This window comes from Pan paniscus, chromosome 14, assembly GCF_029289425.2.
Source record: "Pan paniscus chromosome 14, NHGRI_mPanPan1-v2.0_pri, whole genome shotgun sequence".
In the NCBI taxonomy this organism is placed as follows: Eukaryota; Metazoa; Chordata; class Mammalia; order Primates; family Hominidae; genus Pan; species Pan paniscus.
Genome location: NC_073263.2, coordinates 111,324,753 through 111,340,141, shown reverse-complemented (window position 1 = coordinate 111,340,141; position 15,389 = coordinate 111,324,753).

Sequence of the window (15,389 nt, the reverse complement as noted above, 5' to 3'; positions counted from 1 at the left end):
ACATCATTTCACGGCCCCAACCATGTTCACTGTGCCACTGGGAAATGTTCCCTCATCTTTTCTAAATAAGAAAAGACTAGAACCACGTGACCCACAAGGTTGCAGAATCACAAGGTTTGTTGGTTTGGTTTGTTTTCAGGTGTGAAAAAAAAAAAAAAGGCTGTTTGGACAAGTTTATTCTGGCATCTCTAAAAACAGCAAAATGCTGTGACACTGATGCTGGGCACTGAGTGAGCTCATTTCTGTGAGAAAATAAACAATTATTTCTGGTAAGAATATTTTGATAGATTCTTTTAAGAGTGATCAAAACTGACTGAAAAATAATAGTAGTCCATCTTTAGAACAGGAAATAGAAAAGGTGTAACTATTTTATACGTGTTTATTTGTGGAATTTCCCAAGAGAGGGACTTATCAAAATAAAGAAATAAATGTTTGGTTTTTTATACTGAAAATAAGATTGGGATGAAATAAATGAAGGTTATTTAGTGTATTACCTAATTAGTGAGTAAACTTCAAAGTCCTATAGGTAATTTTCCATAAAGGATATTAAACTAAACCAAATGAAGAAATATTGGGTACAGAGAATGTGTAAAACATCCTCATGCCTTAGGATTCCACAGAACGTAAATGACTTCTTAACAAATTATTTAAAAATCTATTACAAAAGTCACACATTAATCTTGATTTTTAAATATTGAAATTTCATTTTTGAGATTTGGCTTCCAAAGTATAGCGACTTCATCTCACTACAACTGAGTTTGCTTTTTTGGCAATTGAAGAACAATCAGAAAAATAAGCAACTATTTTTCCTGCACACCCATGGGAAGGAAAAGTCCACTGCCTCTTTGTTCATACCTTCCTCTCTGGATCTCACTGCCACCTGTTAGTTTAGGGATGGTTGCCTCCCTGGAACAGCCCTGCTGGCCTTCTCGAAGGTCTACATGAACACAGCCCTTGGTTCCAGCTTTCTGAAGCACACACAACAGCCTACCTAAATCCCTAAATGACACCCCACACACCGCCTTGCCATGTTGATTAAAGTCCAGACTGCTCCCTGACACTTAAAGCCCTGCAAACCACCTGCTTAAGCTACCATCCCAGTGGTCAATAAGTAGCTGATTACCCCCAACCACTCTCAGTCAAGGCCACCCTCCATACCATCCCTGGTCCTCCAGAGACACCATTCTCTTCATCAGGAAAGCCCTCACCCTATTTCTACCTAATTAAAGAAAAATATACCCATGCAATCATTCTTAATTTTTATCCTTTATTCCTGCATATATTTTCTAAATTCTGATTAAGTGTATACATTTATGATTAAGACATTAAAAGGAGGCGGTTCTTGCCCAGTTTTCTCAGCTCCCACTGCGCTGCTGCTGGACCTCTCTGATGCTGTGGAGTCACTCAGCAGGGCTGGTCTCTTCCTCCCCAGCTCCAGAGGAAGTCACTTTTGATCCAGGCTCTACCTAGGCCACCTACCACTCACCACTTTCCAGTGTGAGTGGAGCTTTGCTCACGAGGCTGGAGGAACCATATGGATTCAGGTTCATGTCCATCAGGGTTAAATCTGGACATGTTCTCTTCCTAAAGACGGTGACACTTTCTCTTTCTAAAGGTTCATGTCCGTCAGGGCAAATGGAGACACTTGCTCTTTCTAAAGACAGTGAATGGCTTTTGTACAGGGAGTTCCATCCAGGGTTCATGCATTTGTGACCTCCCAAGAGAAAAATAACACTTCAGCGAAAACTGGCAATTTTTACTAAAGGATGACAAGTCACACCTTTCCGTCTGTGGATGTCCAAAGTGGCATCAATGTACCTTGCTACCACAGTAAATCATTGTGACTTTGTTTCGTAAGAAACTCTTAAAGCCCTTGACTAATTTCAGATATGTCCAGTAGTGAAGGTGCTCTGTTTGGGAGGTTTTTCGTGCAATAACAAAATAAACCCAAAATGCAGAGTTCAATGCCACCGCTAATCCGCTAAGAAACAAAGTCCCAGAAGACAGCACAAATAGGTGCTAGGGAATGCGTTCTCGGCTGGCACCAAGGAGAAGTGATCAGATCATAACATGTTCTTGGCATTTTTGGAAACACTGATGAAGTTTTTGAGTTTTGCTTGGTTTTCTTTTGCTGTCTGACTTTGCTGTCCCCTAAATTATTATGACTTGTCATTAGACATTTTAAAAAAAAAAGAATAAAAAAGCTAAGTCTCTAGCCTATTATTTTTGAAGAGGTTTGCTATATGTTAGATCCACTGTGGTAATAAGATCTATGGTTACACAGCGTGGGGCAAGGGAAAGAAAATGGATTGGGGCTGAGAAAGCTGAGTTTGAATTGCAACTCTGGCATTTATTAGCTGTGCAACAGTAAGAGGGTTAATTGACTTCTCTGAGCTGCAACCTCGTTCTCAGTAAAAATGGGAATTACTATTACTTCTTGCTGATTTGTAGAAGAGGATCAAAAGAGAAAGAACGCCCCACGAGCATTCAGAAAGTATCCATTTCCTTGATCTTCTGTGCGTAGTTACCTCATTCCCATGGACAATCAAAAGTGCTCTGTAGTTTTACTTTTTTGGTTGTTTTTTAAACACTGGCCTGCCTAAATCTCTGGTCAAATAAAAACTGAATCGAATTTTCTGGCTCAGGAATGTGTGGCTGCAACACCTGAGCTGACTGATGTATTTCTGTGCCCCTGTGGGATGCGGGTTGGCAGAAGGGGCATTCTCACCTTGAGCCGGGCAGCCTGACCGGTGGACTTGGGAAGCAGGCTCACCTGCTCCTTCTTCCTCTGTGCCCACCTGGGGGTTCCTGAGCCCAGGCCTTCTGCCAGCCTGGGCCTCTGCACCGGGCTTCCCTTTCCCCTTTTCCTGTCTTGAGTTTCACATCTGTCAGCTGGGGTGGGCACTGGGCTGCCCCATGCTCTCTCTGGCACCACACATGGTTCATGTCCTTCCCAAATATGGGAAAGGCTGAATCCCTTCCAAAGCATGTGTGGGATCAGGTATGCTATTATTTCACACATGTTTTGAGATTCTTGTCTTCCTTGTGAATTAACCAAGTAATGCACTTGGTAAATGGAGTCATTCGAGCGGCTTTTTACAAAAAGACCTTGCTTCTTTTACCACAGAACAAAGTATTGAGTACTTTAAAATAAGAACCTAACACAAGCCAGAAAGTGGCTAAGCGCCAGCTTGTCGGGCACAGGAGGCTGGGATTACTCAGCAGGCGTCGGAATTGTTTACCTTCTTCAGGGCTCTGTACTGGAGTCCTCCGTGTTTAAGATTTCTTTAAGGACTCAGGCTACATCTGCCTAACATGAAGTCTAGTGTTACTGGTATTGAAAAGATGGGTTGGTGAATAAAATGACTTCAATGATTCATATCCTGGAGCATTTTTGCAAAATGAAATGCAGCAATTAGATGGAGTGTTCCAAGCTGTCCCTGCGCGAGGGCAGTTAGGACTTCGCCTACCACACTATTTTTAATAAATGAGGTCACGGCGTATTTATATGTACTCTCGGGGCAGGTTCTGGCTGGAACGAGGACCCACTAACAACAAAGTTACACTTCAGAGACCCCACCACTCACTCACTTCCGGTCTCTTTACCTTTAGAGCGTTTCATTATTTGGGGACAAGGCAGTAGAGAAGAAAAACAATAGAAAGATAATTAATAGGTGAAGAAAACACTTTCTTTTTCTTTTTCACCTTCCTCCAAAATTATCATTTTCGTCATTTGAAAAGTGAGGGCAGATAGACCGCAGTACATCCACACAATGGAATATTATTTGGGGATAAAAAGAAATGAGCTATCGAGCCATAAGAGGACACAGAGGTAGCCTCAATGCAAGTTGCGAAGAAGCCAATCTGAAAAGGTCAGATGCTGTGAGATTCCAACTGCAGGGCGTTCTAGAACAGGCAAAACTATGGGGACAGTAAAAAGATAAGTGGCTGCCAGGAGCTGGGGGAGGAAGGAACGAGGGACGAATCGGCAAAGCACAGAGGACTCTATGGCAGTGAAACCACTCTGCGTGGTGCTGCAGTGGAGGCTGCACGCCCTTCAGCACTGGCCAAGACCCACAGAATTCACAAAGCCAAGGGTGAACTCTCAACTCTGGACTTCAGTCCATAACAATGTATCAATACCAGCCCCTCAATTGTAGCGAGTGTACCATATTCATGCAAGATGTTGACAATGAGAAAAACTCCTAGCAGTGGGGTGGGGCAGTGAAAAGGTATACGAGAACTCTCTGTACTTTCTGCTCCATTTTTTTGTAAACCTAAAACTGCACTTAAAAACATCGTTATTCATCAATTAATCACTCATTTATTAGTGACTTTAAAAGTGAAGGTAGCCATTTTCACCTCAAAGCATGTGTGAGACCTAGAATTCTGAGAGTCTGGTTCCTGCTGTCTCAGGGGAACCCTCAGGTTGCTGGCTTCTCTCCGTCTCCATTTTCTCTGCATTTCCTGACCGGCCCTGAAGAACCTTGCCTGGGAGGCGGGAGTGCAGCAAAGTCAGCCACCAGTTTTGTTCCCGTCGCTCTCCCTGGCCCTCTGTCCGCCCGGAACCGGAGTGCCAGGCCTGGGTTCACACCCACTCTGGGAGTTTTCAGCCCCTCCCCCACTGGGATTTCCAGTGAGAATGTGTTGTCCCTTTCGAGTGACTTTAGTGAACACCAACACTTTCTACCGCATTTCTTGTGCGGAGTGGCCCGTGGCTGCTTTCTCTTCCCTGGAGGATGACGGTGCTGGAGTGGGAGTGAACCGCAGATGCTGGGTAATGACGCTTTCCCACATTGTGGCAGGCCCTGTGGCTCTGCCAGGCGGGGTGTGGACGGTGCCTTCTGGCAGTTGTCAGTGGGCAGAGCCTCCATACTGGCCATCTTCTTAGTGCCAAGCCCAGTTACAGGCAGGGAACATAAAGGGAAATAAGTCCTGTCTTCACAGGACTCGGTAAAAGGGATGAACCTCTAACTCAGCAAGGGCTATGCACAGAAAGGAGTCATGGGAGGTGGGATGTTTAGGTGGGATGTTTAGGGTAGGGCCATCCCTGAAGGATCAGTAGGAGCTAACCAGGCCCAGGAGTGGGGATAGGGTAAAAGCTCTCCTGGCTCCAAACAGCCCAGCGGCTCTCTGTGCAGCTCTACAGGTGCCAGGCAGGTGTCCTATTCCATGCCCCCCACCCCTCTGTGACCCTGGGGACATCCCAGCAGCACCAGAGTTCACTCGAAGCCAGATCCCTGCTGTGACCCCTAGGGGCACTTGCCTCGCCACAGGGCTCATTAATGTATTATTCTTCAGGGGGCCCTTTCCAAAGGCAACCACATTACAGAGGAGGCCCATCATCTCACTGCAAAGTTTAATACATCTAACTTCTCCTGTCATATAATCTCACAGCTGGAAGGAATCTCTGAAACCCTCCATGCATATTCAAGCTTAGGAAACCAAAGCTCCGGAGGTTCATTCCAGTTAGGGTTCTTTCCCTACACTGATGTGATGGTTCTCAGAAGCAAGGCAGGTGGAACAGGGACTTGTGAAGCTATGACCACATCTGGGCACCCATCAGACATGGTGCAGGGGGAGGAATATGAATAACGGCATATTTGCCACATCTAGGGCACAAATCCTCTCTTTTACAATAAGCTTATAGATGATCCTGACCATCCTCCAGATACTGCCCACATTCTTCCACATTCCTAACTTACCCAGGCAAAGAACACAGGTGTGGAGACACTTGTGTGGTGCATGATAGTTTCCAAACTCCCAAAAGTGACTTTAGATAAGTTACTACCGTCAACGTTGCCAGCAAATCCACGAAGAATCCCCAGAGTAGGCTCCCGATTGTCTACCAAGGATTGTGAGTGATGTCCACTCAATCAAGCACCATTATTTTGCCTTGATTTACCTATTGGGCATTACCTAGTGCCTTTTGATTTTCTAGTTCCCAGTTTTGTTTTATTATATTTCATTTTATTTTTTGAGACAGAGTCTTGCTCTGTCGCCCAGGCTGCAGTGAAATGATACGATCTCGGCTCACTGCAACTTCCACCTTCCGGGTTCAAGCGATTCTCCTGCCTCAGTATCCCAAGTAGCTGGGATTACAGGTGCCTGCCACCAAGCCCAGCTAATTTTTTGTATTTTTAGCAGAGATGGGGTTTCACCATGTGGGCCAGGCTGGTCTCAAACTCCTGACCTCAGGCGATCCGCCCACCTCCCAAAGTGCTGGGATTACAGGTGTGAGCCACTGTGCCTGGCTGCCAGTTTTCTTAAGAGAAGACCAGTGTGGTATATCTCTGGATACCCAGTGAATGGCTTTGCCATGTGACTGTAGCAGGAAAGAGCTGTGGAACCAACCCTGGTCATCAGCATTTTGGGCGGGGGGGTGGTTGCGGTGGACATCTTCAAAGGAAGGGGTCTAAAGAGCTGAGCTAAATGGCTTCTCCTAGTCAAGACAAAACGCAACTCTAATATGAAAATATTTCAGTGTAAGTTTTATGATGCCAAACTTTTAGGTTAGTTTTATAATTATGAAGAAAGAAAGTTCTATTATGGCCTTGTGTGTGTGTGTGTGTGTTCACTGATCTCGATATCACTCATATAATATAGTACTTTGGCTATAAACCCATGGGCTCCCGATGCTGAAGGTATTTTGTTCTGATAACATTCAGAACAAAATCCCACCGCATAAAGAGAAAGAGGTCCTGGGTGGCCGGAGTGAGCAGGCTCTGGGGTTTGTGTCTCACCCTCCTAAGAACTCCACAGCCACAGCCAACCCCAGCCAGCTGCACTTCTCAGTTACCTCTGTAAAGTGGCTGTAGAATCAATGTCACCAGCCAAGGTAGGCAGGGACTTCCTCAGAACAGACAGTGAGGTAGAATAAAAGAATATGCAATTGTTCCAAGTGAATCTTAGACACATATCAGAGAGAAAGATTTAGACCAGATTTGCAAATGATGGGTATGCAACCAACATTGGCCTGGGACTTCAGCTGACTCCTGTTCTTCAACCTTTATGAGTCCAAAATGATGACTTCAAACATTTTTGAGAAAAAAGTGGGGATCAGGGTTGGCTAAGCCACAGGGAATGTGGCCTGCTAATCCTGAAGACAAGGGCTGTGGTTTACACTTCCTCTCTATCCTTTCCTGCCACTCAGAAGTGGCCTGGGCATGCACGCCACATGTGCCATCACTTAATGCTGGTTTGGTTTGACTTTCCAGAAACCAGCCATTCTTCTGCTTGCCCAGATGCTGAACTTCTCATTCTTCAAGAGCTGGTTCAGATAATGCTTCTGTGAAAATGTCCCTACCCCACGTACACAGTCTGAGGCCATTTGCTCTGTGCTCCCCAAAACCACATACAGAATGGCTGAGTCACTCAATGCTATGATACAAGTCTTTGTCACCTGCCTGTCCCACTACCCTTGAGTCACTGACAGCACAGTTCCAGTCTCCTGCGTCTCTGTGTCAGCACTGGTGAGGTGCCTGCCACGTTCCATGTGTTCCATAAATGTTCTTTTTCAGAAGGAATTTGAGATGAACAAGGGCTTGGGGATCATTCAGCAGGATACAGACGCTGACAGCCGGCACGCAGCGGCCACACCGGCACAGTTAATCTCTTGACTCTGACACCACAGGAAGCAGACCCCATACATAATGCTGGCTTTATTTTCTCCACGTTCAGGCTAATCAGTCCTAAACACTCTTCTTCTTGTCTCTTAAATGCCTCTTTTCCTCCACAATTTTATTTTTAAAAATGCTTCTTGTGCCTTCGTTCTTTTCATATCAGTTCTCTTAATTATAAAAATAGGCTGACTTTTAAAGATTAACTTATATATTAGCCTATTAAACTATCTAAGTTATGTGGCAGATATTATTCAAAACTTACTAGTAATAGATATTTTGCCTGCCAAACCCTTCAAAATGTCATATTACACCAAAGGCTGTTGCTTAGGTTAATTTAGTCACACTAGAATTAATCCAATTAGTGCACTAATTTTTATTTTGATCTATCATGATTTCCATGAAGTGTCTTCTCTGTTAGAATATGCCCTGCCAAGAATGGATATGTCATTCCATAGCCAGCAAGGAAGGGTATCGAGGAAGAATGTTTAATGGCGGGAGAAAAGACCGGCCCTCATTGTTTATTAAACAGGAAAGTGAGTTCGAATCTGTTCGAATGTGAAAAAAAAAAAAAAAAGACAGCTTATCTTTGGTTGGGAGGCCTGGGAATGATTTTGATGATTTTGATTTTTCTTCTTTATGCTTCTAGGGATTGGGGGGATTTCTCGGATGGACAGAAATTTCTTTACATCAGGTGGGGCAAAAGCACTTTTAAAAATCCTTGGCATTTGGAAAGCTTAAGCCATAGAGTTAAAACTTCCCACCTCTCCTTGAATATCCAGAGAGTCGGGGCAGTGGGGGCCCTTAATTCACAGAAAGACCAGGAGACTCTTGCTCCCCTTCAAGGTGTGAGAAATCTCCCCACCACTGCAGGTGCATGGCAGGTGGGATGTCACTAGTGTTAGAAGGTTGTGACCTGGATCTGGGGAAGGCCACCGTGTTCTGTAACTGGGTAAGTCCTTGAAGAGCAGGGGAGCCCATACACATGTTTCACCCAGGGGGCAGAAAGGGGTGTCATTTGTACAACTCCACATTCAGGTAAACGGAGGAGATCAGCCTTCAGGGAATAATGGTGGAGTCTTGCCGGGCAGGGCCACCTCCCACGTGGCTGCGTGCAGCTGCCTTCTAAGGGATGGAACAGCACCTGGGGGGTCCAAGGGGTTTTATCCCAAGAAGAGATAACCCCAGACGACGACACAGCTGATTGGCACAACAGGATGACTCAAGACTGAAGTCAGATGGGCAGTCCTGTTGCACCTGCCAGCCTACAGTGCTTCTAGAAAAAGAGAAATAGCAGTCCTGAGTAACTGCTCTAAAACCAGGCATTTTATAATACATAAAGCGTTCTTTTGATGCCGGAAAACAAATAGCATCTTGGTCATATAGATGAGGAGACTGAGGCCCAGGGCAGTAGTAACTCAGACAGAAAGTGGTTCAGCTTCAACTCACACCTGTGTCCCCAGCCTCCACCTGGATTCCACGCCTCCTCACCACTTCAGGCTTCTTCCTCAGTGTGTGGAGCTGGCTGTGCCTTGAGTACATCAGGTAAGCCCTCTGAACTACGAAGTCCATCTACAAAGTGAGGCTACATTCTTTCTGATGTTGACTTCACACAGCAAAGCACACCAAGGCAAAGACAGCATGTGTGTTCTGATGATAGAGGATTCCAGGAAGGCCACAATTAGAATGGCTTCTCCATGGGACTGTGCTTTCTCCTACTAGGCACCAAAATGTTGGTGAAATGGGAGCACTGCCTCTAGTGTTGGACAGTAAGTTTCTGAGTAAGTTTAATCACACATTTATATGTATACACTGTATCTAGCCCCCTTCTAAATTCCACACATATATACAATTTGCGATCCACAAATTAATTTTTCATCTTGTTGGAATGCTGATTTCCTCAACACCTATGAAACAAGCCTTCAAAATGGCAAATGGGATCACTCCCACTTTCACTTTGATACTAAACTATGTTTGAAAGAAATGTATTAATTTTACAAGCCTGTAATGACCGCTACTTTCAGTACATTGTAAGGGCACGAGTTTCTGAGCTCCCTACAAACCAAACAAATTAACCAACGCAGCACTTCGAAACAATGAGCCAGTTAAGGTCTGTTTCTACTTTTGTTGTTCGAGTTGCTCATGCATTTGTTTTTCAGGGTTTTAAAAAATTTTTTAATTATTTTAAAAAATTTTTATGGGTACATAATATGTGTATGTATGTCTAGGGTACATGGGATGTTTTAATACAGGCATGCACTGTAAAATAAGCACATCATGGAGAATGGGGTATCCATCCCCTCAAGTATTTATCCTTTGAGTTACAAACAATTCCATTGCATTTTTTATTTTAACATATACAATTAAATTATTATTGACTATAGTCACCCCATTGTGCTATCAAATGGTAGGTCTTATTCATTCTTTCTATTTATTTTGTACCCATTGCTCATTTCTTTGGACTAAACTTCTTCTGCTTATAATCATTATTAATGTCTAGAAAGAATAATAGGCCTGAAAGCAAAAAATGCCAGAATTTCATGGGGTTATTTTTGTCCTATGGTAGATATGGGAAATTCAGTCCATAATTTTATATGAATATATGTTCATAAAGGCATAAGAATTATGTTAGTTAATTGCTGAGAATTGTGGAGAAATGGAGATTATTGGGCTTTTGAGGCAGAGCAAGGCTGCAGAGTACTTAGATTTCATTTAAGTTCAAAGATACACAGGAAGTGCTTGGTTGGTTCCGTCTCTGAGTGCAGCTGATGTTCAATGGATTTGGCCTGGGGAGAGAATGTCTAGGGAATCGGTTGGAATCCAGCTCTGGTATCAGACAGACTTGGTATTCCTGGTTCTGCTGCTTAGCAGCCATGTGACCACGAAAATGCTGCAGGACTCCTAAGCCTCCTTATCCACTTCTGTGAAGGTGGATTAATCATGTTCTTTCCTCATGAGATGGTACTGAGACTTGTATTGGACAAAGTAAGTGACATGTCATCCCAGCACTGAGTACAGGGTTACCATCCAACAAATGGCTGCACTTCTAAGTAGCAAAAGGGCCACAGTGTGAGTTTCCCTCTCATGGGCAAGCAGGACCAGAGCAGAGACCTCCAGGCTGGAGTGGAGGAGCAGGTGGAGGAGAGATGCTGGATGAGGAGGCCAGCACTGCTGTGAGAGTGGCAGCAGGTGTGCAGGGCCATGACCTGGTGTGAGCCCCCATGCCGCTTCTCTCTCCTGGGTTTCGCTGCTCACAACTTTCTCTCTTTTTTAAAGCACCAGTCACGGGATGGCTCTTGAGGCACTCATTCCCATATAACTCTCATTTTCATGTTCTCATTGTGACTGCTCCTGTGCCCTGTGTTTACAGGAAGCCTGAGTTAATAAATGCCTAGCTTCACCTGCCACAGGTCCAAGTGCTCGCTCTGCATTGGTTCTGCACGGAGGACACATGCAAGCTGAACAAGCCTAACTGATAGACCGAGGTTATCAGCCGGAAAGCCCTGGGTGTGTGGGTGAGGCAGCCCTCATGACCATCCTGAGGAAGCCGAGGGGCCCTTTGACCAGGAAGCCATGAGGCTGAACGGAGAATGCATCAGACACAGCAAGCAGGGCTCCAATTACTAGGTAGAGGGCACGAGGAGCCCAAGGTCACTCTTTACCCAATTACAATTTAAACTTTTTTTCTCCAAATGTGATCATTATTCTTCCCTGATTGGATGTCATGCAACTGTGAATAATTTTATCGTTTATAAATCAGAAATAATATCATATAATGTCAAAACTGCTCTTTATAATGTGGGGAAGGAAAACAATAAATTTGTTTATCCTTTAACAGCCTCAAAATGGATCAGAATGCAAGGCCCTTGATGCATAGAACAGTTTTGTCATTAGAAAGTGGATGGAAAGAATTTTGATGAAAGTTCTGAAGTCTTGCAATGCAAACGAAATGGGCAAGTTGGCAAAACTCTATTCTTACAGATGTTGATTAGTCTTTAAAAAAATGCATGCAGCCAAAAAATGAAACCTCAGGTGTTTGAAAGAATCATTTTAGTGCTTGCAAAGATGGCCCCTTCACCTGCCGCTTACTGAGGACCAGTGAAAGCACAGACAATTTGTTTTTCTAATTGGTGGTTGCGCCACAGAATCAAAAGCTCACGCAATAAAAATAAAGCTATCCTGTTGATGCTTTCTTAGGGTGGGTTCCATTATTTCTTTTCTGGCTGTTAGTATTTCCCCATTGATTTAGTCCATGGTTGAGGGTGTTACTTAGAAACTGAAATATTGCAGAAGAGGTTTTGTAAGCAATATAATCATATGATCCATTATCCAGGCACCATGCCAGACTTTTAATCTCACAATAGCATCAGGGATGTAATTTTTAATATTATGTATGCCTGGGATTCTGTTAAAAATATAACATCGAGAACAATTTGGAGCGAACTGTGGTTTGATGTTTTGTCCTCACGAGTAAGATTCATTTTTTTTGAAAATGGGGGAAAAGTGTGAGTTTTGGATTAAATCACCCAAAAAGCCTGATTAAAAATTTTTCTTTAAATGATTAGGCAGATGGTTGGTTCCCATTGCATCAACAAACAAGGAAACCAAGCTGAAAGAAGAGGCACAAGTTGTTTCATCTGAGACTAAAAAAAAGCTAGACAGGAGGCAACAGATGATGTGAGTGATACTGATGAGTCAAAAGGCGCAGTCAGCGGCAGAGTGTGCGCTTCGTCCCGGAGACAAGAGGATCAACGGAGAGAATGTTACGTCAACCACTAATTTGTTAATTAATTTTACAGAAAGGCATCTATGTCTCCTTACCCTCCCCCCAAAATGGCATTTCCTCATTCCACTGTACACTGACGTGGAGAATTTTTCAAAAACACAAATCTTGTATAGTTCCTGACTATTCATTCAAGCGGTCCGGGTTAGTTTTATTTTTATTTTTTTTGTCTCAATGGATCTGAACCAGAGCTTCATGTTTGTCAGTGGGTCTCTGGCCTCCTTATGAGAGGGAATTACTCGTTACACCACCACCCCCCACCCCTACAAGTATGTTGTTCACAGTGAAGTCCATCATCAGTGTAGGGAGTGGGACCGGGCCGGGGTCATTGGCTGAAATCCTGCTGCCACTAGAAATCAAGAAAAACACACAAGAGAAATAGAGAATGATGAGTGGCTGAAATATCTACTGGGAAGATATTTTAAATCCTCGGAAATGTCGAGAGTAGGGCTGTGAACCCTATTTTAGGACAAAGTAATTCACATCGCATAATCATAAAGAGATCATCTGGTCCATTGTTTTTAAAATTATTTCTTAGCAGATTCTGTTCTCAAGCAAAATCTTAGGCAGGCTTCTAATACCACAAAAGGAATAGTGAAGATAAAGGAAGAGCTGCTCATACTGGGAATATCCCAGCATAGATTATTCTACATGGTTCTAAGACATTTCTAATTCAAAACAGCAAGCCTAAAGAGCAAAGAGTTTGCAAGAATGTGAATTTGCTGTTCAGTAATTGAGCTCACTGAAAACAAAAGTGCAGCTACAACCCAATCTCTTTTCAGAGCACATTGGAATGGGGTTCTTTCTAGCACTCAGTATGTTCCCAACAACTGTTCAGTGAAGTATGGGGTACATGGAAAAATCTACATTGCAGTTTAGAAAACTTCCCAGTGAATGGTCGAATTCAAACACCATATGTCAAACCATTCACTTTTATTGATCAAGACAGGTTGTTCTCGTAGAGGGAAGGCTTAATTTAATGACTCTGGATAACAGGTGGCTTGGTTCATATGTTGATAACTATAGATAATGTGCTCTTGTTTTTTATAGTAGTACACACATCTTTCGGGACTGGAAGCCCCAAATAACAAAATGCCTCATTCACCAGCCTCTTTGCCTATCATCACCATCACCCGCCTCTTCCTGGTCATACCTGGGAAACTTCTCCTAGTCAAGGTACTATGGTCAGTGCCGACAGGGCTTCCACGACCTCCTCCCAGAGTGACACCGTCTGTCTATGTGAATCAGAGAAGGCTCTTCCTTTTCCAGTACTATGGAATAATTACGAGGGATGCATTGAATCCTAGCAGCATGGGCTGTCCTCAGTAGGATGATGCTGTGCATGATGGAAAGTCACTATACCACTTAAGAGGAGCAGTTGCTGAGCCCTCATCCTTTCCCAGCCCTCCACTGCTCTTTCCCATCATAGCCTCAGGGTGACTATGAAGGGGCAGCAGGAGGAGACCTTTCTGTTGAGGGCATAGTCCTGCACAGGAATCTACACAGCTGGTAGGATGGCACGGGACTACACACATTGTAGCAATATGAATTTCCTGGTTTTGATATTGCAATGTTGTTCCACAACACGTAACCACGGAGGGAAGCCGCAAAGTGGATTAGAGATCTCTCCATATTAGTTTTGCATTTTCCTGTTAATCTATAATCATGTCAAAATAAAAGGTTTTCTTTAAAAAAAAAAAAAAAAAAGCCCTGGAATCTCTTTTTTTTGTTGGGATTTGGTCCTTCTCCTTGTCTTTATCCTGGGTACATCACCTCTGTAGCACAGGGTTTCAGGGTAAGAGCAGTCAACCAGGCTCTAGAACTAGAGTTGGGAAGGGCACTGGAGCCTGTGCACCAGAGGGACCCCCATACCTTCCTCCCCTGTCTCTCTCCTTCTGGGTCACCAGGTCCAGGCTGTTCAAGCATATCAACTGTATGAACGGGATGGCCATATTTTGTAATGCATCTTTTGTTGTTTTGCAGTCAGTATCTATGTCCAAGTCTATGTATGACAGACCTCTTGAAATGGATTTTTTAAAACACTTTGATGACTTTAGAGGAGAAATTCACCAAGTTTTTCAACTTTTAGGACACATGGCTTTCTAGGTACTTTTCAGTGTCACAGACACGTCCCTGTTGTGATAGCAGAGGCTAAGCAGAGGGTGCTCCCTGGCTCTGCAGTGGCCCTAGGGCAGGAGAGCCTGGGATCTTCCTCCATTGGTTTTGGGAGGTGGAGGAGATCTAGGTACTTTTTCCACTATTATTAAAAGTCTGTGTAAAATGAGTGACGTCAGAGGACACTGGAAAACCCCAACTAAAATTTTCCTTTTTTTTATTTCTTCTAAAAAAAATAACTGGGATACATGTGCAGAACGTGCAGGTTTGTTACATAGATTTACGCGTGCCATGCTGATTTGCTGCACCTATTGACCCATTCTCTAAGTTCCCTCCCCTCGCCCCACAATCCCCAACAGGCCCTGGTTTGTGTTGTTCCCCTCTCTGTGTCCATATTCTTATTGTTCAACCCCCACTTATGAGTGAGAGCATGTGGTTTTGTTTTTCCGTTCCTCTGTTAGTTTGCTGAGGATGATGGCTTCTGGCTTCATCCATGTCCCTGCAAAGGACATGATCTCATTCCTTTTAATGTCTGCATAGTATTCCATGGTGTATATGTACCACATTTTCTTTATCCAGTCTATCATTGATGGGCATTTGTGTTGGTTCCATGTCTTTGCTATCTAGTGTTGCAATAAATATACATGTGCATGTGTCTTTATAGTAGAATGATTTAAAATCCTTTGGGTATATACCCAGTAATGGGATTGCTGGGTCAAATGGTATTTCTGATTCTAGATCCTTAAGGAATCACCATACTGTCTTCCACAATGGTTGAAGTAATTTACATTCCCACCAACAGTGTAAAAGTGTTCCTATTTCTCCACAGCCTCACCAGCATCTATTGTTTCCTGACTTTTAAATAATCGCCA